The following is a 27,554-nucleotide window of genomic DNA, read 5'->3' as shown; positions in this document are numbered from 1 at the left end:
GCTATTCTAATTTTATTCAGAAAGTGTTCATGTTTTCCTACAGACTAGAATGGATGGACTAAACATAATTATATATTTATTGGTAATTAGAAAGAATTCATGTCTGAAACCATCTGTGCCTAGTGCCTCTTAAATTATCAATCTTTGGGGTGTCTGGGTGGCTTAGTCGATTCAGCATCTGACTTCAGCTCAGGTTAGGATCTCACGGCTTGTGAATGCAAGCCCAGTGTCAGACTCTGTGCTGGCAGCTCAGAGCCTGGAACCTGCTTCAGATTCTGTCTCTCTCTCTCAAAAATAAACAAACACTTAAATTTTTTTAAAATTATCAGTCTTTAACCTTTGTGATTTGTTCTATAGTTCTATTCTTGAACCAGTTTAGGTCATTTCTGTTTTGTTTTGTTTTGTTTTGTTTTCAAGAGTTTATTTTTCAGTAATCTCCACACCCAATGTGGGCCTCGAACTCACAACCCTGAGATCAACAGTTACCTGCTCCACTGACTGAGTCACCAGGTGCCTGGTCACTTCTGGTTTTTGTTTGTTTTTAATGTTTATGTATTTTTTTTGAGAGAGAGAGAGAGAGAGAGACCGAGCAGGCAGGGGAGGGGCACAGAGAGAGAATTCCAAATGACATGGAACAGGCCTCGATCTCAGGCACCTGTGAGGTCATGACCTGAGCCCAAATCAAGAGTTGGACACTTAACTGACTGAGCCACCCAGGCGCCCCGATTTCTGTTTTTTAATCACTTCTTGACTGGTCTTGCCTCTTCTACTTATATTCCAGTGGTCAGGGTAATCTTTTTAAAACTGAAGTTAAATCATATTACTATTCTGCTTCAAACTCTACTCAATAAATAAAGTAAAATTTGAACTCTTTACTGTGCCCCTTGTGAGCCAGCTTATCCATTATAATTCTTTCTTGCGGCACTCTTTCCTTTGCATTTCGTTTCGGACACACTTAGGAACTATGCATCCCTCGAGCATAGGGACCTCTTTCCTTAGGATCCTTTTTATGGGCTTTCCCCTTTGCCCAGAAAGTTCTTCATCACCTCCATATTTCACACCATTTGTTCCTTTTCTTGCTTCAGAATTCAGTTTTTATTTTTTATTTTTTTAATGTTTACTTATTTTTGAGACAGAAAGAGACAGAGACAAGCTGGGGAGGGCCAGAGAGAGAAGGAGACACAGAATCTGAAGCAGTCTCCACGCTCTGAGCTAGCTGTCAGCACAGAGCCCGATGCAGGGCTCAAACCCACGAACCGCGAGATCATGACCTGAGCCAAAGTCGGACACCTAACCAACGGAGCCACCCAGGCGCCCCAGAATTCAGTTTCTAAACCTACCTCAGAGGCATTCCCTGGTCACTCTCTCCATATATATTTCCACTGACTCCAGCACCCACCCCATTACCTGCAGTAGGCAGAGATTTTGTTTTCCGGTGGTCACAAAGCTGACTGAGTTGTCAGCAGAGGCTCAAATACACGCTTCACCTAAGGGAAAACTCACAATGATACTGGGTTCATCACTAGAATTATCTCTCCTCTCCCCTCCTTACTTTGGAAAAAGTTCATGGTTTGGGAACCCAAAGGTTATAACAGAATTGCAAATTGATTTTCTAAAGAAAAATTCTTAATCCCTTTGAGATTGCATGTAAATGCTAGGAATAGTTTAGAATTGTTAGCTATAGAGAAATTAATATGTATAGAAGGAGACGTGTTAAGAAAAGGGGGAAGGGAGAAATTATGTTTTGATCAAGGTATCAACTACTTTAAAAAAAAAGAAGTGAATCTCTCCAAATGACTTGCTGAGAAATACTATTTGGCAAGATATTTCTCAATCTGGCTTATTTTGCCTGTAGTAATTCTATTAAGCCCAGTATTTTAACATTTTTGAACATATTTCCAAAGATCTTTAATGATAGATACATCTTTTTAAAAAAAATCAATAAAGTAAACACGTAACAGAAATGGGCCACTGAAGGCATGCTAAAAATTGGATGAAAAAAATTAACACTATGAACAATGAAGAAATAAATCTCTTTGACTTTACTAACAAAGTGTGACAATTCCTTTGAAAAAGACTTCTTTTACCATTTTTAACACAACAGTATTATCAAATGCAGTGAATGTGCATGTCTCTCCATTTAAACTTTTTGAAATAGGGGCGCCTGGGTGGCTTAGTTAAACGTCCGACTTTCGCTTAGGTCATGATCTCGCGGTTCGTGGGTTCAAGCCCTGTGTTGGGCTCTGTGCTGACTGCCAGCTCAGAGCCTGGAGCCTGTTTCAGTCTGTGACTCCCTCTCTCTCTGACCCTCCCCTGCTCACACTTTCTCCCTCTCTCTCTCCTAGAAATAAATAAAACATAAAAAAAATTTTTTTTTAACTTTTTGAAAACAGAACCCACTTGAATATCAAAATTTTAAAGATAAGTGTTGAGGTTCCTGGGTGGCTCAGTAGGTTGAATGTCCAACTTTGGCTCAGGTCATGATCTCCCAGTTTGTGAGTTCAAGCCCCGTGTCAGGCTCTGTGCTGACAGCTCAGAGCCTGGAGCCTGCTTCAGATTCTGTGTCTCCCTCTCTCTCTATCCCTACCCCACTTGTGCTCTGTCTCTCTCTCTCTCAAAAATAAATAAACATTAAAAAAAATAAAGACAAACATCAAGATCCAAATTAACTAAGTGAATATGATACAGACCCATTCAAGAGTCCTATTTATGGACATGCTTTCTTAGTATAAATAGCACTTGCTGGCATCTAGTTGCTAAATGTTAACGTGTTAAGGTTGTATGGGTGTGAATGGTTGAGACTTTGAATCTAGAGTCCTTTTTCTTTTTTTAAGTTTTTTAAATGTTTATTTTTGAGAGGGAGAGGCAGAACGTGAGTGGAGGAGGGACAGAGAGAGAGGGAGACACAGAATCCGAAGCAGGCTCCAGGCTCTGACCTGTCAGCACAGAGCCCGACACAGGGCTTGAACCTACGAACCATGAGATCTTGACCTGAGCTGAAGTTGGATACTTAACTGACAGAGCCATGCAGGTGCCCCTAGAGTCTTTACTGTCACCTCAGATCAGGCAATACTTCTGCTTTTAAAATGATGAAATTAGGTTCTCTGCAAACTTGAGAAGAGGAAGGACCAGCCTGCAGCAGATGCTCTCCTGCTAACTCAGAATCATTCATGAGAGTCGTCAAATTGTTCTTCCAAAAATACCAAGTAAGATGAGAAGAAAGCAAATGTTTTTGCTACCAAGGCATAGACATTTGGTCAGAGCAATAGAATAGCCTCAAGTGCCAAAAAATAATAAAGAAAATGTGGAATGAGTAACTTCCTGAGTTATGGAAATAATTTGCCCGTGCCTTGCTACAGGACGCGAATCGACGCGAGTCCTAAGTACCCACAGATGGAAGGCGTCCTGACAACGAGTTTAGGGCCGAATTGTGATTGCAGGCCTTATTGTAATCACGGTGTCGCCAGGAATTTTGTCTGTTTCCAAACAATTATGTCCATATACGAAGTGTGTATACATGTGTGCTTAATTCTCTAGTGGTGGTGATTAGTTTGCTTGAAGCCAATACAAATTCTCTTATAGCAAATGTTACATATTTAAAAGATACTTAAAAGAATAGGGCCTCCAGTGGAAACCATGTGTCTGTTTCTAGTCTGTTCATACTTAACTGGCCTATCGGTGAGGGGATAAAACCCACATTTTAAGCTCAAGTAACATTATGTATAAAATAGACGTGTGTGCGCAATCTGCTTCTGTCACATGCATTAACCCTTATTTTCTGTGGCTCAGAGCGGAAATTAGTACCATTAAAGAAGATGTTATAGAAACCCCACAGAATAGAGATGTCATTTTTCTTTATATGCAACGTAATCAGTTTGAAAAGTATTGTTGAACTGGTTTAAATAGAATTGGAGAAGCANTTGAGAAATGTCCGTAGCCTAATGTAATGTGACAGAAAGGTGGGGACTTCAGTCTGGCAGACATGGGTTTGAATCATAGTCCCTGAATTATCCATCTTCCTCCTATCCCCTCCTATCCATCCTCACCCAAAATGTTGCCCGCAGGGAAAGGGGACCTCATGCAGAAACTTTAGGGAAAGCCTCCAGCAGTTCTTGAGTTCGAGCCCCGCATTGGGCTCTGTGCTGACAGCTTAGAGCCTAGAACCTGCTTTACATTCTGTGTCTCCCTCTCTCTGCCCCTCCTCTACTTTCTCTCTCTCTCAAAAAAAAAAAAAATGAATAAACATTAAGCAAAATTTTAAAAAAGAATAAGTAAATACATAGCACTAGTGATTTATCAGAGATAGGAGGGCTCACCAGGGATAGCTTCCAGGCTGGGGAGAGAGTAGAAAGCCTGCCTTTCTGGATGAGAGCCAAAAGGAAGTGGGGTGTGTTTTCTTTTACTCTACATAAGGGCGATGGTAATTGCACCTATATTTCATGGAAAGAACAAAGATGATGAGCATCAAAGCCCTGTATGATCACCGCGGATTTGAATTAACATCCCAAATTTAGGGCAGACACCACCATTGCACAAAGCTGACTTTTGTAGGAATAAATACAAGATGTTCCCAATGAGCACATTATTGATATGCTCCCTTTGTGAAATGTCTATTTTAAAGGGGGGTTTATAGTGTTCTTAGGTTTCCAACATAAAATATATCACTCCAGTGAGGGCTTGAGGGCAGAATTTTATCTCCAGGTCAGTAAAATTACTTCCACTTAATAAATTTCCTTATTTGGCTTATGCTTGCAGGGCTCCATGCCGCCTCTTGGCAGTATGGAAAATGGGGATAAATTAACGTTCCCAGGTCTCTAGGATACCAGTGTTTATACTGTCTTGATTAGAGTTTACTGTGTGTTGGCAGACTAGACAGCTCTGAGTATGATATGAGGGGACCCCAAAGAGTGTCTAACCTCAAAATATTTCATTATTAGCACTCAAGAGTGACATCAGAACTGTAAAAAAAAAAAAAAAAAGCTATTCCTTTGGGATAAAGCACAAAATCTACCAGAGTATCCTGTTAAAATGGAACACCTTGGAAGAAGTAATGACACACTAATTAGCTCATTATCACTAATTGTGAACCCAAGAGGGATCCATTTTCAGGCCACTAACCCTTCACTGGTCAGCAGAGGGGAAGGACTGGGTGGTGAAAGAAGTATGGAGCCCAGGGCTTGCAGTGGAAGTCGGTCTGGGTAGGGCTGAAATGAGGACCCTACAAAGTGAAGGGAGATGAGTGTGGGCGGAAGAATGGAAAAGAAAAATTCACTGAGAAACAAGAGTATACACATTGTACGTGCACTTTGTTCATAAAGTTAGCCAGACTCACTAGACAGACTAGAAACTTCAGAAATGCAAAGAAGCTAGTTTCTTAATAGATCCGTACGGGCAACGAGAGCCTCTGACAAATGTTGCAGCATGCTAGGTGTTCTTAGAGAAGAAACGGATTTGTTCTGAACATTTACTATGCACTCGCTCATTACGTAGTTACCTCCTGTAAGCCTATGGCTGCTCTGTGAAAGAGGTGGTAATCCCCTCCTTTTACACGTGAAACATTTAAGGTCAAATACCCCATATGACATGTGCAAAGTGGAAAGTTTGGAGCTTAATAATACTTGGTGTGAAGTCCTCTGCTGGAGATTTATATGCATCTCTTATTTAAACATCTAAGCAGCCCATGAAATAGACATTGGTAGTAGTTGTTGTTGTTTTTTAAAATTTTATGGAGAAGTAATCAGATGCTCATCCTAGTTATTTAATTTGCTCATGTTAAGTGAGGGTGCTGGGATTCACGCGACACAGAGTTAAAGGTCTGAGCCCTTATCTGGTGGACTTCGGTTAAGCCTTCAGGATGAGAAGTCCTTGTCTTCCATCTTGAAGATGAAGCAGTGCTTCCCATCTTGCAACACATACTGCATTCCATGCAAACTGTTATACAAGGTAACCCATAGAAAGAATGAAAATGTGGGGCGCCTGGGTGGCTCAGTCAGTTAAGCATCCAGCTCTTGGTTTCAGCTCAGATTGTGATCTCACAGTTGTGAGATCAAGCCCTGTGTTGGGCTCCATGCTGAGAGTGCAGAACCTGCTTGGGATTCTCTCTCTCTGCCTCTCTCTCTCTGCCCTTCCTCTGCTCACGCTCTCTCCCTCCACCTCAAAATAAATAAACGTTAAAAAAAATGTGAATGTAACAAGCTCCCTCCCTTAGATTGTCAGTTTGCCTTTTTCCTTCTTTTTGTCCTCCTCCTTCTTATTTATTTAGTTAGTTAGTTTTCTATTTTTTAAATTGTTATTATATTGTTTTTTCATTTTGGTTTTATTTATTTTTATNGCTATGAACATTGGGGTCCATGTGCCCCTATGCATCAGCATTTCTGTATCCCTTGGGTAAATTCCCAGCAGTGATTGCTGGGTCCTAGGGGAGTTCTAGTGTTCATTTTCTGAGGAACCTCCACACTGTTTTCCAGAAAGGCTGCACCAGTTTATATTCCCACCAACAGTGTCAGAGGGTGCCCGTTTCTCCACATCCTCGCCAGCATCTAGAGTCTCCTGATGCTGTTTTAGCATTGTTTTAGCCACTCTGACCGGTGAGGTAGTTTCTCAGTGTGGATTTGATTTGTCTTTCCCTGATGATGAGGGACGCTGAGCATCGTTTCATGTGTCTGTTGGCCATCTGGATGTCCTCTTCGGAGAAGTGTCTGTTCATGTCTTCTGTCCATTTCTTCACTGGGTTGTTTTTTTTCCAGTGTGGAGTTTGATGAGTTCCTTATAGATTTTGGATACTAGCCCTTTATCTTTTTTGTCCTCCTCCTTCTGAGGACCTAAACATCCTTACAGGTATAGGACATTTCCAATTAGAGGTAAGTAGCAAGAGATGAAAGGGAGAATACCAAATCAGGCAGATTAAGTCTCTTAAGCTCCCTTTCAGGTGAGTGTTAAGTTAGTATTCATTTAAGTTCAAACCCCCATAGGTCTCTTCCCTTTCTCTCTTCCTATTTCCAAAGATGAAGTCTGTGTTCAAGACAGAAGTAACTATGTCCTTGAGATTCTGTGGTGATAAGGGTCATGAGGAGCTTAGGCAGGTATTATGCCCACCTTCTCTTTTGTTTTGGTTGGTTTCCGTGATGACATTTGTCCCACTTGACAGTGACCAGATGAGCACCTCCCTTTAAAGCCTGAGAGCTGTTCTTCTTGGCTCTGGCTCCATTTGCCTTCACCCAGTCTGGTTCCTGTCAGTGGTGGTGTACGGCAACTGGTTCTATCATGGGGCCCACCTGATGGCCGTCAGACACCTGCTGGGCACATCTCACCACAGCCTCCAGGCCTGAGGGATCTTTAAGGCTGCCATCCTATATTCCCTTATCCCTGCTGGAGGCTTTCCCTAAAGTTTCTGCATGAGGTCCCCTTTCCCTGCGGGCAACAATTTGGGTGAGGATGGATAGGAGCTATAGGCACCAGTGAGCTGGCCCTTGGATACACTATTTACGTGACCTTCTTAAGGCGAATGGATATTCGGGAATCCCTGCCAAGCCAACACTGGCTCCAGTGCAGGCTTGGGGATGGTTTCCAGATTGACTATGCCATCTGCCATTTCTAACGGGTTGGGGGAGGAAGGGAAAGACTTCACACCAGAGGCTATGTGTCTCTAAAAAGCCATGAAACACACCCATAGGATTTGAAAACAGGCCTATACAGACTCCTGCACACAAATGCTTGTAACGGCTTTATTAACAATTGCCCAACTGTCAGCAACCAAGAGGTCCTTCAGTAGGTGAATGGCTCACAAACTGTGGTACACTCATACCACGAAATATTCTTCTGTGATTAGGAAAGAGCTATCAAGCCACAAAAAGCCAGGAGGAATCTTAAGTACAGATTGCTAAGTGAAAGAAGTCAGTCTGAACAGGCTACATAGTATAACAGTCCAACTATGTGACATTCTGGAAAAGACAAGAATACGGAAACAGTAAAAAGATTAGCAGTTTCCAGAGGTTCAAGGAGACAGAGGGATGAAAGTTGCAGATAGGATCCTAAGGGCAATGAAACTATACTGTATGGTGTGTGAATGCTGGATACAAGTCTTTAAATGTTTGCCATAACCTATAGAAAGTATGATGCAAAGAGTGAACCCTAATGGACAAAATGGACTTCAGCTAATATGCACCAGTACTCATTTTGGCTCACTGGTGCCCATTACCCATCAATTATAATAGATGTGCCATAACAACAGAAGGGAAATGGTAGGGGAGGGTGAGGAGGTATGAGAAACGTGTTTTTACTCTGCTTTTCATAAACCCAAAGCTGCTTTAAATATAAATTAACTTTTATCTTAAAAAGGCATGCAGGGGCACTTGGGTGGCTCAGTCGGTTGAGCGTCCGACTTTGGCTCAGGTCATGGTCTCACGGTTTGTGAATTCGAGCCCCACGTAGGGCTCTGTGCTGACAGCTCAGAGCCCGGAGCCTGCTTCAGATTCTGTGTCTCCCTCTCTCTCTTTGCCCCTCCCCTGCTCACGCTCTGTCTCTCTCTGTCTCAAAAATAAATAAACATTTAAAAAGTGTTAAAAATAAAAGGCACGGAACCAACCTCCATCAGGGTCCCCTCAAGTGTATATTTTTTAATCCGTACCATCCGTTTCCCGGGGATGGCAGGCTTAAAGGCAAGAAAGGACTATGTCTAATCCCCTGCCTTTTCCAGCCCATCTCCAGAAACCTGAAGGCCTCACTCTTACTTACCCCTCCTGGCTTTCAGAAATTCACCCTGCACTGTATCCTCCTCCCTCCTGGGGAAATACCTGCCCCCCTCTCTACTCCTCCTCGAGATGAAGGTGCAAGGTAACAGTGACAGGGGCGTCCTCTCAGTAAGGAAGCTGTACAGGGAAGTGTGGTGCAGATCTTACTCCTAATTACACACACAGAGGCATGTCTTTGTAACATAGGGCAGAGCAAGTAGTGTACCTATGAACACAGTCACAGACCTCGGTGTTTGACACTTGGGAAACAGAAAATACGTACAGAAAGTATATAAGGGCTCCTGGGTGGCTCAGTCGGTTAAGCACCTGACTTTGGCTCAGGTCATGATCTCACAGTTCGTGGGTTCGAGCCCCGTGTCAGGCTCTGTGCTGACAGCTCAGAGCCTGGAGCCTGCTTTGGATTCTGTCTCCCTCTCTCTCTTTGCCCAACCCTTGCTCACATTCTGTCTCTCTCTGTCTCTCAAAAATGAATAAAGATTAAAAATTTTTTTTAAAAAGAAAGTGTATAAAGCATAGATGTACAGTTTGATGAATAATTATAAAGCAAACAACTATGTAGCCACTAGCTGGACAAATAAATGGAATATTTCCGACCTCCCATCAGAGTCCCCACCCCTACCTCATGTGGCTCTCTCCAATCATGAGTACCCTCCTGTCCCAGGAGGAAACTGGTATTCTGATTTTTTTAATAATCAATTCCTTGTTTTTTTAATAATCATGACTTTAAAAATTTTTTTAAATGTTTATTTTTGAGGAAGAGAGAGACAGAGCATGAGTTGTGGAGGGGCAGAGAGAGAGAGAGGGAGACACAATCTGAAGCAGGCTCCAGGCTCTGAGCTGTCAGCACAGAGCCTGACGTGGGGCTTGAACCCACAAACCATGAGATCATGACCTGAGCCGAAGTCGGACCCTTACCCACTGAGCCACCCAGGTGCCCCAATAATAATCATGAAATTTTAAAGCTGCAAATGACTTATCAATAATCTTGTCCCACGCGTATTCCAGATTTGGGCTTTAAGGCCAAGAGAAGTAATGTATTTCCAGAAGACATACAGACTGATGGTAGAGGACCAGAGACCAATTCTTTTGACCTCCAGTGCTGATTGGTGCTGGTGATTCATACTTTAGGAGCACAGTGGAGGATGGGAGGGGCAGTATGTGTTTGGACACCTAATAGTAAAGTTAATAGCTATACTTCACTGGGGCTCACTACGCGCCTTACAACAACGCTATGTCAGCTATGCTAGATCCTGTCATCATCATTATTTTTGTTGTTGATCGAAAATTGATAAGGGAATTGAGACTCGGAAATATTAAGTTGTGAAAAGTCAGATAATTAGTATGAGGAAAATCTGGATTCTTATTTTAAAATTTTTAATGTTTTATTTATTTCTAGGGGAGAGAGAGAGAGACAGCGTGAGCAGGGGAGGGTCCGAGAGAGAGGGAGTCACAGACTGAAACAGGCTCCAGGCTCTGAGCTGGCAGTCAGCACAGAGCCCGATCGTGACCCAAGCGAAAGTCGGACGCTTAACCGACTAAGCCACCCAGGCGCCCCAGGAAAATCTGGATTCTAATTTAGCCCTCTCCATCCAGAACTCGGGCTCTTGTGCACTTGATACTTATTTACAACCATTATTATTTTTTATTAGAAAATAAATACATTCTTACAGTTAAAACAAATCTAAGCATTGGGGTGTCTGGGTGGCTCAGTTGGTTAAGCATCCGACTTTGGCTTAGGTCATGACCTCAAAGTTTGTGGGTTCGAGCCCCACGTTGGGCTCTGTGCTGATAGCTCAGAGCCTGGAGCCTGCTTCAGATTCTGTGTCTCCCTCTCTCTCTGCCCCTTCCTGCTTGTGCTCTCTCTCTCTCTCAAAAATAAACAAACATTAAAAAATGTTCTTAAAAATCTAAGTGTTAAATGAGTCAGGAATATGCTTGTCTACAATAGCAAGAAAGCCCCACGAATAGTATAGAGAGAGGTTTATCTGTCTCTGCTCTGAGGACTGGGGANAGTTGTGTCCCAGGGGACCCCGAAGAGCACGGGAGCCTGGGGAGGTATTTTTAGAAAAGCGCACTGCCACCCTGCACAGAATTGGAATCCTGCGATGAAGCATGCAGGGGAAATGGATTTGGGGAAGTCAACTGACATCATCTGTCACACAGGTCACAGAAGGTTTCCAGGTGAAACATAAAGGTCTTTCTACTACTACTGGCTATCCTCTCCCTCCCACACAGTAACTCCAGTTGATTATTTTTAAGTATCTAAATTTTCTTGGTTTTTGTTTTTTTTAATTTATTAATGTTTATTTTATTTTATTTTATTTTATTTTATTTTTTTGAGAGAGAGAGAGCAAGAAAGCAAACAAGCCAGGGAGGGGCAGAGAGAGAGGAGGAGAGAGAAATCCCAAGCAGGCTCAGCGTCGAGCCTAATGTGGAGCTCGAACTCATGAACTGTGAGATCACCAACTGAGCTGAAACTGAGTTGGACGCTTAAGCAACTGAGCCATCCAGGCGCCCCTGTAGTTGATTTTTGGGTCAGAGTTAGAGGACAATGTGGGCATGGATGGAAGGAAAGAAGGAACAACCTGAGTGATGCAAAAAAAAGACATATGTGGGGGTGGGGGGAGAGAGAGAGGGTGAATCTGAGCAAGTACATTGAGGGGCATAAGGNAGGCCTTGCGGGTTAGGCAGAAGAGCTGAGCTGCTATATAAAAAGACTAAGCAAGCCGCTGTAGGCTTTGAACACAAGAGTGAAATGTTTTTATAACAAGAAAATACATATTAGTTGTCACACTGAGATTCTTCATCTCTTTCCAAGTTGAGTCAATATAGTTATCAACACTTCGCTGCCTACCACCTCCAGAGCAACATGCCGGAGAATATGAATAGATTACTGGAGCATGAGTCACCATTAATTAACAGTATTATTCTTGTTAGTGATTTATAAAAGACAAAGGAACAATTACTGTTTAACTATAAATCTGTGTAGAGATGAGGGTCCCTGGTTTTCTAAGTTGGTTCTGGCTCTGGTGTCTTCCAAAAAGCCATCTGTGTGTGATTTAAGCTTTAAAATGATCGGCTAATTCCTGGAGCGCTTGGGTGGCTCAGTACGTTGGGGTCCGACTTCAGCTCAGGTCATGATCTCACGGTTTGTGGGTTCGGGCCCCGCGTCGGGCTCTGTGCTGACAGCTCAGAGCCTGGAGCCTGCTTCAGATTCTGTGTCTCCCTCTCTCTCTACCCCTCCCCCACTTTGCTCTGTCTCTCTCTGCCTCTCAAAAGTAAACAAATGTTTAAAAAAATTAAAATAAAATAAAATGATTGGCTAATTCCATTCAGGTGCATTGTAAAATTCATTGGAAAAGACTTCCTTTCTGATCCCTCAAATGCTCCAGAGAGTCTCCGTTTTATATTTTTTAATTGTTTCAATTGTAAATGTCAGAAGTGCTGAAAATGGAAACTTTTTCAGATGCCACAACAGAGACTTCGTGGTACCTTAATGAAATAGGTTGAGACGTTGTTTAGTGTTGTTGAGCATTTTCATTACCCACAGTCTGAAAATTATTCACAAAGTTGAGAACTCATTCTTCCTCATTCGGAAGCACTCTGAGCTTTTAAAGGGATCTCCTGTTGCGATATTTAAGGAAAGTAACTTTTCTGTGATTTTGCCTGCCTGTGATTTCTCCTGTAACAACATGGGTTTGATGTACTGTATTTTGGGACCACCTCAGCATATGAAATGTCTTAATTTGAAGACAGATTTTTTTTTTTCCCTGTAGTTTTTCATTTGTTTGTGTTTGTATTTTGCCATGGACTGTCAGGATGAAAATTTATTTGTGGAAACACGTTCTCTCCTGGCTTTCTTGTTATGCTTCCATAATAATTTTGAGTGTGAAACTTAATTTTCATTTACACATTTCACTTATTTTTACCAATTAACTTTGGTAATGTTTCCTGTAAAAGGATTCTTTTCTCAAATGTATTTGTCTACCTCACTGATTTCTGTTGCTAAATTTTGATGGCCGGTGATCATAGTGAGTACAATAAGGTCAATTTGTATGCCACCAACATGTAGTTACAAGGCCAATGGCTACACTTGATTTTAACCTTGAAGTATGTACCTATAATTGTAAATGGTATTTCATTGGAAATGAAATCTACTTAAACACACAACATATTTTTTTTTGCTACTGTAATATTACTTTCGTAATAACCATTTACATGTTAGGGGCACCTGGGTGGCTCAGTTGGTTAAGCTTCCGGCTCTTGGTTTCAGCTCAGGTCATGATATCACGACTTTGCAGGTTTGAAGTCTGGGCTCTGCGCTAGTAGCATGGAGCCTACTAGGCATTTTCTCCCACCCTCTCTCTCTTTCTCCCTCTCTGTGTCTCTCCCCCAATTGCTCTGTCTCTGTCTCTCTCAAAATAAATAAATAAAACTTTAAAAAAATCATAGTTATTTATATTTTAAAATATGCATAAGGGTATATCTGATAAGATCTTGGTAAAAAAAAAAATACGATTCCTTAATAAAAATAAAACTTAAAGGAAACAACCCCTGCGGTGCCCGGGTGGCTCAGTCAGTTGAGTGTCCGACTTCAGCTCAGGTCATGATATCATGAACTCATGAGCTCCAGCCCCACGTCGGGCTCTGTGCTGACAGCTCAGAGCCTAGAGCCTGCTTCAGACTCTGTGTGTCTCCCCCTGTCTCTCTCTCTCTGCTCCTTCCTTGCTCATGTTCATTCTCTCTCTCTCTCAAAAATAAACAATCATTAAAGATTTTTTTTTAAAAAAGGAACCCCCTCCCCCAAAAAAGTAAAACATAAAAGCTAGAATTTCCAGAGTTGGAACTCAGTGGTAAATCTTCTTTGGAACAAAGAACTGAACTACATTCATGGCGCTGCTCTGTCCTCCAGATTTGTCTCTTCATTGAAGTGTATCACTAATTAATGCTGGACCACCAAAAATCTAGTCTCAGACAGGAGCAGCAACTCCTTAACTGTCTGGCCTGAAGTTGACCTGTGGTCCTTCTTTGAATATCAGGAAACAGAGGGGCACCTGGGTGGCTCAGTCAGTTAAGTGTCAGACTTCGGCTCAGGTCATGATCTCTCGGCTTGTGGGTTTAAGCCCCGCATTGGGCTCTGTGCTGACAGCTCAGAGCCTGGAGCCTGCTTCAGATTCTGTGTCTCCCTCTTTCTCTGTCCCTTCCCTCCTCACACTCTGTCACTCTCTCTTTCAGAAATAAATAAACACTAAAAACATAAAAAGTAAATAAAAAATAAAAAGTAAAAAAGGATTGACTGATCAGAGCAGAATTAAATCTGGAAACAAATGAGATGAAATTTCTTCATGTTCCTTCTGACCATTCTGGAAGCATGGGAACATCACTTGGCCGCCTCTTGAGGTGGGAGTGCAGAGACAGGCAGGGCGAGGCAGAGCCTACAAGCTGCTTTCCCTGCCTATAGATCTGCTTCTCACTTCATTCCTCGGGGGCTCGAGGCCCCTGTCTGAGCAAGATGCATGGCTAATTTTCTCAAGCCTGGTTGGAATCAGACAATGTATATCCTTCCCTGTAGTATATTTTTAGGTTTACCCCCACCTCCATTTTCTCTCCCCTTCGAAGCCTGAGAGATACTTATTGGTGGCCTGAAAGAAAATCCTAAAATTTACAAATTGAAACAATTGGTTGAAAACCTCTTTAAAATTTTTTTAAAACATTTATTTATTTTTGAAAGAGAGAGACAGAGCACTAGTGGGGAAAGGGTAGAAAGAGACAGACACAGAATTGGAAGCAGGTTCCAGGCTCTGAGCTGTCAGCACAGAGCCCAATGCAGAGCTCGAACCCATGGACCCCAAGATCATGACCTGAGCCGAAGTTGGACACTTAACCCACTGAACGACCCAGGCTCCCTGAAAACATCTTTGATCAAACCCTGGCTATTCTGACTTAGAACTAACCATTCTCTTAGACTCCACTAAAACCCCAAAACACAAAAGTTAGAAAAAGGACATATAGAATAGTTCATGAAGGTAAGGCTGAATACAAAATAAGAATGCATCAAGAAAAACATTTTACTTAAATATACTGAATATGAACAATTATGTTGAAAACTGTAGTATGATAATGATTACCTGAAGCAAAGAGTTAATTGCATAAAGTATAAAGACAAAGAAAAATGATGTTTTATCCATATCTAATACAGAGAATATTCTCATTCCAGTTGACCGACCCCAGATTTTATTAAAGAAATATCCTCAAAGGACAAAAGAATAACACAAGAGTCCAGATTTAGTTGACATGATTTTTTTTTGGTTTAATACCCAATGTCCTTCATTATGCTCCCTAGTGACTTGATGGACAGTAATGATTAATTAATTAAACTAACACATATTGAAATTCTACTTTTGTCATAGGTATTTGACCCCTGATTTTTAGGGGCTTTTCAACCACTGGGAGAGACAGATAATAAAAGATCCTATTAGAGAGGGGTGGGGCCATGACAGTATAAACACGCATGCACATGGGGAGGCCTCTCAAATCAGCCTGGGGATTGGTAAAGGCCAACGGAGGTTAAGAGGTTCGAACCTGAGAGCCAGAATGTCCGGGTTTAATTCCCTACCCTATAATGTAATTGTTTTTTTTTTTCTATTTTTATTTTTATTTTTATTTTTATAATGTAATTGTTGTATGACCTTGTACACGTTCCATCTTCTCTCAAAATGTCAGTTTCTTTCTTTTTTTTTTTTTAAAGCTTATTTATTTATTTTTAGACAGAGAGAGAGCAGGGAAGGGGCAGAGAGAAAGGAAGAGAGAGAGAATCCCAAACAGGTTCCATGTTGTCAGCACAGAGCCCAACGTCGGGCTCAATCTCAAGGACCATGAGATCATGACCTGAGCTGAAACCAAGAGTCGGATGCTTAACCGATTGAGCCCCCAGGCGCCCCTCAAAACATCAGTTTCTTAATCTGCAAAATGAAGAAAACAGAGGCACCTTTCTTAACGAGGTTTAAGTGAGATGATAGATTAAAGCATTTGGCAGAGTGCCACTAGATTGTAAACGCTCTATTTCTGCGGGCTGTTACTACTGACAGAAGAGGGGGTGCTTGACAGGGATTTTGGGGGGTGAGTAGGAGTCAGAGAACAGGGAAGTGGAAGAAAGACTTTGAAGGAAAAGCAATGACCTGGGTTAGACGCAGAAACAGAGTAACATCCCTGGATAAAAGTGTGCAGTTTCTCCCTACTCTACTTTAATCCACTTTGATGACACCCAGCACATCCTTGCATTTGGCACGGAAAGAACACAGAGAGTTTGCTACAAACGTTGGTAATCCACCTCAGGAATCCCTTGAGAAAGACCTTCCTTCCAACAACTCCTCCGTCCTTGATTTACCCAGTTTTTGCATCCGGTTTGGCTCCAGTTTGTTCTCTGCTCGTAGCCTGGCTCCCAGGTTTGGGTTGTTATTGCAGACCTCACCATGCACCCCCTGAGACATAGCGCTGGGTATTGGCCCACTGGCTTTGTGAACTGCAGCCACAGTTGAGATACACCTAATCGCTAAACCCCAGCCACCCTCCCGGGCACTCCCTAGCTTAGCCTGAAAGGTACCCTATCCCCAGACAGGGAGGGAGACGGGCCAGTTTTCTGGAGAGAGAGGCTTGGGCCAAATGGTAATAAGTGTTGTGTGTTCAGTTTCAGAATCTGAATAATACCCTAAAACCTATGAAGAACCGCCGAAGGAGTTTACACAGGGAAAAGACATCATCAGATATCTATTTTAAGCTCATGCTAGTAGCAGTTTCTAGATCAGATAAGAGTAAAACCAATGGGAATGTCTGCTCAGCTAATCCCAGGGAGACGGGACTGTTCTCAAACGGTGGCAGCGGGGAAGAAGGAAAACCAGCGAGTGTGAAAGAGGAAATGGACAAAAGAGACAGAATGTCTTGGACGGGGTGCCTCACTGGCTAGAGGAGGTGAGTAATAGGAGTCTGAGGTGACTACGAGATTTCTAGCGCAGGCAGCTAGTACGGTGGTGAGGCCGTTCCTCCGGAAAGGGAATACGGGACAAGAAATTAAATTTTAGGATCAAAATAGTGAGGTCAAATGTTGGATATTTTGAGTTGAAGGTGTTTGTGGGACTCTAGGTAGAGGTGCCCATCAGTAGGGAAGTCTGGGCTTCTTGCACCTTCAGATTTTCAAATGAGCATGTGGAAAGGGAGGAAGATGATGATTCTTGTTTTCAGGTTAGGTATATATCTTCTATCAGAAACGAGAAATTCTTCTGTTCTAACAATCAGTGTCTGGTGATTTGGGATGCATGAGAGGTTCCTAGGATGCCTGAATATCATTGGATTAACTGAATGAGGGGCGCCTGGATGGCTCCATTGGTTAAGCTTCCCACTTCAGCTCAGGTCATGATCTCACAGTCTGTGGGCTTGAGCCCCACATGGGGCTCTGTACTGACAGCTCAGAGCCTGGAGCCTGCTTCAGATTCTGTGTCCCCCTCTCTCTCTGCCTCTACCCAGCTCTGTTTTGTCTCTCTCTGTCTCAAAAATAAATAAACATTAAAAAAAAAAGATTAACTGAATGAATCTGACCAAAAGGTTCAGCAATCACATACTTTACCTTTTGCTATCTTAATAGGCATATCTTAAAAAAAATGTTTTAATGTTTATTTTTGAGGGAGAGAGAGAGGGAGACACAGAATCTGAAGCAGGCTCCAGGCTCTGAGCTGTCAGCACAGAGCCTGACACAGGGCTCAAACCCACAGACTGTGAGATCATGACCTAAGCCGAAGTCGGATGCTCAACCGACTGAGCCACCCAGGCACCCCAGTAGGCATACATTCTAAAGCATTTTTGAAAGGTCTGCATTCATCATTAATTCAGGCTGGCCTACTCACTTATTTGGGGAAAAAAAATGATCTGTGTTTAGCCAAACTGTACAACTGTCCGTGCCATGGAGGGGCAGCAGAGTGAATTGTAGGTCCTAACCCTAACCCTCCTCTGCTCATGCAGACTCTCAAAATAAATAAACTAAAAAAATAAAAATAGAAAGCATTGCAGGGGCACCTGGGTGGCTTAGTCGCTTAAGCCTCTGTCTTTGGCTCACGTCATGATCTCATTGATAGTGAGTTCGAGCCTCAGTGCCGGCTCTGTGCTGACAACTCAGAGCCTGGAACCTGCTTTGGATTCTGTGTCTCCCTCTGTCTCTGTCCCTCCCCCCACTCATGCTCTGTCTCCCTCTCAAAAATAAACATTAAAAACCAATTTTTAAAAATTGCAAATTTAAACACTACATTAATTTTTTAAAAAATCATCTTTAACTAATAATAAAAGATGGATAGATATATATGTGTGTATATATATGTATATACACACAGTTTTAAATCTCACATTAATAACAGTATACATGTTGAGAGATACAATCAATAAGAGAAACAAAGCTACAAGTGTGGTTAGAGTGAACATAACATATGTTAAGAATATCTAAGCAATACTTGGGATTTACATAGCACAAAGAGTCCAAAATATTTTGTAAGTCTAAATTATTTTTCTTTTTTTTTTTAATATTTTTTATTTATTTCTATGATAGAGAGAGACAGCGTGAGCAGGGGAGGGTCAGAGAGAGAGGGAGTCACAGACTGAAACAGGCTCCAGGCTCTGAGCTGGCAGTCAGCACAGAGCCCGACGCGGGGCTCGAACCCACGAACCGTGAGATCATGACCTAAGCGAAAGTCGGACGCTTAACCGACTGAGCCACCCAGGCACCCCTGTAAGTCTAAATTATTTTTCTAAATGGTTGAAAAATTTCAATGATATTTCAGAACCCTACCCACAGCCTTTAGGAGGTAGTTTTTCACACTTAACTTTACAGAAAAAAACACGGACCACGCAAACACACCTTGCCATGGTGAAACACGATTACATTAATTAGACCCATAAAATCCTGTTGATATGGAGAAAATTTGCTTTAGTGAATAGCTGTTTTGTCAAAATTTTACCATGTTGAAATTTTTACGTAAGATTCAGAGTTAATAAAAATTCAAATTCTAGTGTGTCAATTGCAATATTCCTGTTGAGTTTTACTAATAGAAAGTGGGATGTAGCATTTTAAACATCTGTGAAAATTATACAAATTCAAAAACTAAATTGCACTGAAATATGTATGTATCAGCGCACCTGGGTGGCTCAGTCGGTTAAGCGTCTGACGTCGGCTCAGGTCATGATCTCACAGTCTGTGGGTTTGAGCCCCGCATCAGGCTCTGTGCTGACAGTTCAGAGCTTGGAGCCTGCTGCTGATTCTGCGGCTCCCTCTCTCTGTTCCTCTGTGCTCATGCTCTGTGTCTCTGTCTCTCAAAAATAAATAAAAGTTAAAAAAAATTTTTTTACATCTCACTTAGAATTCACAAAATTCCAAACCCATGAAGGAATAGAACTACAGCAGAAACAGAAATTAGAAATCAAGAACCTTGTGGGGGCATCTGGATGGCTCAGTTAAGCGTCCAACTCTTGATTTAGGGGCAGGTCATGTTCTCAGGGTTTGTGAGTTCAAGCCCAGAGTCAGGCTCTGCGCTGACAGAACCTGGCTGGGATTCTCACTCCCTCTCTTTCTGCCCCTCTGCCACTTGCTCTCTATCTCTCTCTCAAAATAAATAAAAATAAATAAAAGAAGAAAAGAAAACAAGAAGCTTTTTATATAGTCTGTGGAAGAAATTTATGAAACAAAATAATCCACTTGTGGGGAGTTAGAAGGTTAAAAAGATTTCAAACTATGAACCATTAAGGAACAACATTTCAGAGGAGCAAAGGATTGCATTTCGTGGCTTAAAAAATATTATAGTTCTAACTTTTTGTATTTTAATTTCTATAACCTTCTAGTTTTTGGCACCCACTATTGCTGATGTATTTGTCAAAGTGATGCTTAATGTAGTCTCCCTTTTTTCATACAAATACAAGTATATGAAGTGCAGTTTCATTTTTTTTAAGGAAACACAAAGTTTTCCTATATTTTTCTATGTCTTAAAATTTCAGATTTGAATCTAGTAAAGAGAAACAAAAATCAAACAGTGGCATACTAATTACGTTAGCAAGCACAAAAACATGTTAACAACTAAATTCAAATTCATTTTCGTCTCCTTTAAGCCCAAGACAGCCTATGATATTTATTGTACGTTGGCTGTCTGTGGATTAGCTGAAGGTTGGGGCTCAGAGTCAGGAAAACTACCCTTCCTTCTTCTGTTCACAAATTCATCACTATCCAGTAACCACAGGGAAAAAGGATTCAGAGACTAAGATGAACTGAAAAGTACAGAAAATATTAAAAACACACTCATCAATAATCATTGAAAATAATGATTACATAAATAAAAATGAAGGAGGTTTGAGGGCGCCTGGGTGGCTCAGTGGGTTAAGCGAACGACTTCGGCTCAGTTTATGATCTCGTGGTTTGTGGGTTCGAGCCCTGTTTTGGGCTTTGTGCTTATGGCTCAGAGCCTGGAGCCTGCTCCAGATTCTGTTCTGTCTCCATCTCTCTGCCCCTCCCCTGCTCTCTCTCTCTCTCTTGCTCTCTCAAATAAAAAAATAAAAATAAAACATTAAAAGGAATTTTTTAAATGAAGGAGGTTTTAATTGACCAGAAGATTTTATATGGGAATCTCTTTTGTCCAAGGCCCCTGTACCCTCTCTGTCTTCTCTGTCCTCTGTCACAGTGTGACTGTTTGTTTTCTTTTACCTAATTCACATTTTCATTGAGGGTGTAGCCTTGAGGTCTTGGCTTTGTGAAGGGGTTTCAGATTATAATTCTCATCTCATGAGGTCCAAGGCTTTGTCTCCAGTCTCCAAGTGACCATTAAATCTAATTCTAGCTTGCTAAGGAACAGTAGATTTCTCTTTTCAACACTGGTTTTACTTTTTTTGATTGGGGCTTTTGTTCCTTCCTAAGTCTAAGAATTTCCTCTACTTTCTTGCCAGCTCAGGAATGCATTTAATAAGCTGTTTTAAAATACTTCATCCAGAGTTCTTAGGCATTCACTGAAGGACGTTTATTCAGTGTACCGACCCCACTATATGATCAGAAATGGAAAGAAGAATTGTTATAAATCTAGACAATGTAAAAGTATAATGTAATTTGAAAAATTGGAGTTGGGGAGAAAAGCAGGATGAAGGAGGGAGAAAATAGGGTAAATTTTGCATCTTTCATTGTAGAGTATCAATAGATGCTATTTAAATTTGAACTACCAGAGGAATTAGAACCAGAAACTGTTAGCAGTGTTTATCTCTGAGACCTTAATGGGGAGGGGGAGTTAGGAGAGGAAGTCATACTGTTTGCAAAGATAGAAATAAAATGGTCTTGATTCACAGTCAACATGATTCTCTACATAGACTATGTGATGAAATCGACAAATATGCTGCCAGGACTAAGTGATACTTTTATGATGGATCAGGATGTAAGATCAATACAAACTATCAATTACATTTCTCTACACCAGCAATGAACAAAAGGACTTTAGAAACAATAGCATTTACAATAACATCACACATTATGATATACTTAGGGATAAATCTGACAAGGATGTATAAAACCTGTATATAAAAAATGAAAAAACATTCCTGAGAGAAATTAATGAATACCTAAATAATAGGAAAGATATGTCTTTCCCATGGGTGAGAAGACCCTCTGCTATTAAGTTGTCAATTTGCACTGGATTGATCTATAGATTCAATGCAATGCCAACATGAATCCCAGCAAGCCTTTTTGTAGAAATTGACAGGTTGATTCTAAAATTCTTATGGAAATGCCTAGGACCTAGAATATCCAAACTAACTTTGAAAAGGAGCAGAAGTGGAGGGTTAATACTACAAGATTTCAAAGTTTATTATAAAGTTACAGTAATCAAGATAATGTGGTATGGGGGTAAAGACAGACAAACATACCAATGGAACAGAACAGAGCCCCAAGATAGATCCACACATGTTTGTGCCACTGACTTCAATAAAAGTAGAGAGGCGGTTCAGTGGAGAAGGGTAGGCTCTTTAACAAATGGTATAGGAACAGTTGGATATTGTGAACCTTAACCCCTACCCCACATCCTACACAAAAAATTAATTCAAAATGCCTCAAAGACCTAACCCTAGGAGCTAGAATAATAAAGTATTATATTAATAGGAGAAAAATCAAATGACTTTGGGTTAGGCAAAGAATTCTTAGATGAAACAAAGGCACAGAAAGTAAGATGCAATCTTGATAGATGAGACTTCGTCAAAATTAAACTCTTTTGCTCTTTTTTTAAAAATGTTATTTGTTTGTTTTTGAGACAGAGAGAGAGAGAGACAGAGACAGAGACAGAGGCAAAGAGAAGGGGACGTAGAGAATCCCAATCAGGGCTTGCACTGTCAGCACAGAGCCCAATTGAGGGCTTGAACTCATGAGCTGTGAGATCATGAACTGAGCCGAAATCAAGAGTTGGATGCTTAACCAACTGAGCCCCCCAGGTGCCCCAAACTCTTTTGCTCTTTGAAAGATAACTTTAAGGAAATGAAAAGGTATATACCTTGCAAGTAGAACTTACATCCAAACTATGTCAAGAACTCTTGTAACTTAGTAAGAAGACAAGCAGTCAACAGTTAACAAAACATAAAGAGGTAGGTCACAGAGAGGATATGCACATGAGCAGCAAGCACATGAAAAAATTCACAAATTACTAGTCACTGGGGGAATACAAATTAAAACCACAATGAGATTATTACTACATGTACATTAGAAGAACTAACATTGAAAAGGCATATTAAGGCCAACAGACACATGAAACGATGCTCAGCGTCCCTCATCATCAGGGAAATGCAAATCAAAACCACACTGAGATACCACCTCACGCTGGTCAGAGTGGCCAAAATGAGCAAATCAGAGGACTCTAGATGCTGGCAAGGATGTGGAGAAACGGGCACCCTCCTGCAGTGTTGGTGGGAATGTAAACTGGTACAGCCCCTCTGGAAAACGTGTGGAGGTTCCTCAAAAACTTAACAATAGAAACTCCCCTATGACCCAGCAATAGCACTGCTAGGACTTTACCCAAGGGATACAGAAATGCTGATGCATTGGGGCCCATGGACCCCAATGTTCATAGCAGCACTCTCAACAATAGTCAAATCATGGAAAGAGCCTAAGTGTCCATCAATGGACGAATGGATCAAGAAGATGAGGTTTATCTATACCATGGAATACTACATGGCAATGAGAAAGAATGAAATCTGGCCATGTGTAGCAACATGGATGGAACTCGAGGGTGTTACGCTGAGCGAAATAAGTCAGGCAGAGAAGGACAGCTACCATATGTTTGCAAGTATAGGTGGATTAAGAGGAACTTAACGGAGGACCATGGGGGAGAAGAAGGGGAAAAGTAGTTGGGGAGAGGGAGGGAGGCGAACCTGAGAGACTCTTGAATACTGAGGACAAACTGAGGGCTGATGGGGGTGGGGGAGAGGGAAAGGGGGGTGATGGGCACGGAGGAGGGCACTGGGTGTTATATGGAAACCAAGTTGACAATAAACTATAAAAAATAATAATAAAAAATTTAAAATAAAACATCTGTCCACAAGAACACGTACACACAAACACTCATAGCAGCATTATTTATAATAACACAAATCAGAAAACAAATGGTGATCTATCCATACAACGGATCATTACTCAGCAGTAAAATAAATTACTGAGATACACAAAATATGGATGAATCTCAAAAACATCCTGACAAGTAAAAGAAGCCAGACCAAAAAAGAAAAAGAAAATTCCAAAACCTTAAGTATTGTACGTTTCCATTTATACGATATTCCAGTGAAGGGAAAATAGAATGACAGCCGATCAAAGGTTTCTTGGGGTCACAGGTAGGGGTGAGGTGAAGGGGTGAGAGATGATTGACAACACAGAACCACATGGAAACTTCCATGGAGATAGAAATGTTGCGTAGCTTATTTGTGGTCAAGGGCACCTGACTGCATACATTGCTAGAATGTATCTATTTGTACACAATACGGTTGAATTTTACGCTATGTGAATTCTATCTCAAGAAAGCTCTTTAAAATAAAAAGGGAATATGCATTTCTTTCCACCCCAAGATGGCATAATATGGGATGTGAACGTTCTTTACAAATGCCTCTGTTAGCTGGATAAAGTGGTTAGAAGGAGAAGAAATTAAAAACCCAGTCAGGAGAGGGATAGATCCATTTCACAATCCCATCTTAATAAAGCTATTCTTTTTTTTTTTTTAATTTAATTCCAGGAGAGAGAGAGAGAGACAGCATGAGCGGGGTGGGGGTGGGGGGGTCAGAGAGAGAGGGAGACACAGACTCCGAAACAGGCTCCAGGCTCTGAGCTGGCAGTCAGCACAGAGCCCGACGCAGGGCTTGAACCCACGAAGCGCGAGATCATGACCTAAGCGAAAGTCGGACGCTTAACCGACTAAGCCACCCAGGCGCCCCTTAATAAAGCTATTCTTAAGGATCGCTACTATCTGCAGCCTGGAAGCACATTGTGTGAGAGGCATCACAGGTCCTTTGCCTTCTGCGTTCTGCCGTCGGAACTTCTTACTGCAAGTGCATAAATGGTTGCCTTATTTATTGCATTATTTCCTTATGGAATTATAGTGTGTTAATATCCTCTGAGTAGATCCAGTGGCCTTTCTGAAGCCTTTTATGTGGCCAGATGGGAAGGGAATGGAACGATCTTCACTGGGCCAGTTTTTTCCTCTTTCCAAACATTAAAAAAAAAAAAAAAAATCAAGATGCCCTTAAAATCCTTTTTTCTCCAGTTTCTCTAAGGGGTTAACAAAGCCCCGTAACACTCTTAAAGGGTCTCCCGCTGCTAAACAGAGTACAACAGGGACAGTCAGCATAAGGATTGACTCCTGACTGAGAGCCGAGTCTTTCTCAAGAGAAATCTGACAATTAAGTGCAGAAGTTGCCCCTGGATTGCACCAAAGGTGATCCCAGCTGGGATTCTGAGAAGAGCTCTGGCAGAATATGGCCGAGGGGAAGGTCCTTTGTGGCTCAGATCTGAAACACCTTCTTGCCCTTTGGGGCTGATCACAGGCAGAGAAGTACAAAGCAGATGCAGCTTGCATTTTATAGAGCTTCACAAGAGGCTCCAAAGTAAAGTTTTCAAAAATTAAGTTTAGAAAGAGACACACGGTGGGTAAATGAAACTGTGCACATTTTAGGCTAAAAGAAGCAGTGAAATGAGATGATGGGTGTGCAGAAAATGTTGCCAAAGTTTATCATTCCCTTTGCTTTCCCTCCTTTGATGGAGCGCACAGCACTGTTGCAAAACCAAATGCATATCTCTTCTTTAGGCTGTAGCTTTCAGGAATAACCATATTCCCCATCAGGGGGACTGTGGGGGTGTAAGATCAGTCTAGGGGGAGGTGACTCAACCTAGTGACCCGATCGTTAGTCCGGTTTAAATCCTAAATGCCACAGGTGTGTTGTTTGGGGAAATTTAATCTCTGTTTCCTTATGGAGGATATTAATAGTACCTACATAAAGAATTGGTAACGGGATTAATCAAAATAATCCATGTAAAAAACAGAGAACAGTATCTAGCACATAGAAAACGCTTGTGTTAATGAGGATTCATTTCAGCTAGATGACGAGATGGTTGTCATTTTGTTTTTTTCCCTCCTGTGAACATAGCTAATACAGGGGAGTATAGTGGCCTCATAATCAGTAAGGACTTAGTCTTCTATTGCCCCATGTGTTTGGCTTGGTCCAAGTTTGTGGTATCCTTGTTCTACACAGCAGGATGGAGAAGGGGATTAAGGATTAAAGGGCAAAGCAAGCCAAGTGAAGATTTCTTAGAAGGGGCCCCATGAATGCTTCTCAATACATCCTACTGATCAGAACTTAGTTACAGTTCCTCATCTAGTTTTAGGTGAGACCGGAAAAGCAAGTCTGAAACGTCGGTTTGTGGAAAAGGTTCCAGAAAACTCAGGAGTAATTCTGTGATGATAGAGGAAGTCGGAAAGATAACTAAGCATCTATCAGTGCTTCTTAAATGTTAGCTGTGATTGTCACTTTGGTACCTAGATGGCTCCCAGCTCAGTCTCCAGATGGGATGGTTCTTCGTAGCTCATGTGGGTCTCCTCTCTACCGTGCCGCTGAAATTGGCATTTATTTACAAAACTGTCCTCATTTTTCCCTCTCTTTTCCCCTTTCTAATGTTCTGCTCAAAGTGTAATATTACCCTTTTCTTATATTTGTACTGTACTCTTAATCTTGAGATTATTTTCTTTTTTTTTTGTATGTTTTTTATTTATTTCTAGGAGAGAGAGAGAGAGAGACAGCGTGAGCAGGGGAGGGTCAGAGAGAGAGGGAGTCACAGACTGAAACAGGCTCCAGGCTCTGAGCTGGCAGTCAGCACAGAGCCCGACGCGGGGCCCGAACCCACGAACCGCGAGATCATGACCTAAGCGAAAGTCGGACGCTTAACCGACTAAGCCACCCAGGTGCCCCTTGAGATTATTTTCTAATTTATTCCATGTCTTTCTTTTTCAACTAGTCTTTTATGTGCTTAATAGCTACCCCCACCCCACAATTCATGTATTGAAGCCCTGACTCCCACCGCCTCAGAATGTGACTATATTTGTGGATAGGCTCTTTAATTAAAATGGGTTAAGATGAGCCCTAATCTAGTATGACTGATGTCCTTATAAAGGCAGGATTATAAGGCACTTGAGTGGCACTTGGTTAAGCTTCTGACTTCGGCTGAGGTCATGATCTCAGGGTTTGTGGGTTCGAGCCCCGTGTCGGGCTCTGCACTGACAGCGCGGAGCCTGCTTGGGATTCTTTCTCTCTCTCTCTCTCTCTTCCCCACTTGGACATGCTCTCTCTGTCCTCGCTCTCAAAATATAAATAGTCTGAAAAAAAAAAAAAGAAGGAAAGAAAGAGAGCACACATGAGAAAGAGGCCAATTTGAAGAGACTTAAAGGACAGAGGACTTGGGGGGTGTAGGGGAGCCAGAGAGGATGGCGCATTGACCTAGAGAGCAGTAGGATTGTTACTGTAACCACCCCTAAACCAAAGGCACAAAGGGAAGGAGGCTTTATCAGAATCTTTAGTCAAGGGATACAGCTATTTCGAAGCAAGGTGGTTGGGAGGAAACCCAGACCTCACTCTCCTCCCTGACTGACGGAAACCGGAAAGCATGGGACTCCGTCAGGGTGGCCCGTGGAGGTCAGCCTTCTAGAAAGGAGGGTAGAGAATAGTGAATCTGGAGAAACCCATAAAAGACAGCTGGTGCAGGGAGGCACTTCCGCCTTCAGGTTCCTTTGTGTCTTCCTTTCTCCTTGCTTCCTACCTGCCCTCTCCCTGTCCGTCAAAGTGCGCACGGGAACTCCGACAGCATCTGTAGGGTGTCCTCAATAAATATCTGGGAATGGAGAATTTTTATGCTCAGAAACTTTCAGTGTCAGTATCAGTATCTCCTGTGTCAGTATCTCCTTCCTACTGGTTTTCAGGATGTGTCTCTCACTCGTGCTAACTCAGAGCGCTGCTCCAAGTCTGAACAACGTCTTGCCTCTGTTCCTTCCCTCATAGTTCCTTCTTGGTTCATTCTTCACAAATGAAAAACAAAAGCAAAAACAAAAACAAAAACCAAGCAGGGCAAATCAACCCATAAGCCACAATACTTAAAAAAAAAAAAAAAAGACCCTAGTAGCCATCTCAGTTGATGATATTTTCTGGTTACATTTTTTCCTTCTCTTACCTTTGCATTGTTTCACTATCGTTGGCATCAGATTAAGGCTGTCTGTGGATGTT

This window comes from Crocuta crocuta, unplaced genomic scaffold, assembly GCF_008692635.1.
Source record: "Crocuta crocuta isolate KB4526 unplaced genomic scaffold, BGI_CrCroc_1.0 scaffold41, whole genome shotgun sequence".
NCBI classification, from domain to species: Eukaryota; Metazoa; Chordata; class Mammalia; order Carnivora; family Hyaenidae; genus Crocuta; species Crocuta crocuta.
The sequence above is the reverse complement of the archived record's forward strand: the minus strand, read 5'-3'. Positions refer to the sequence as shown.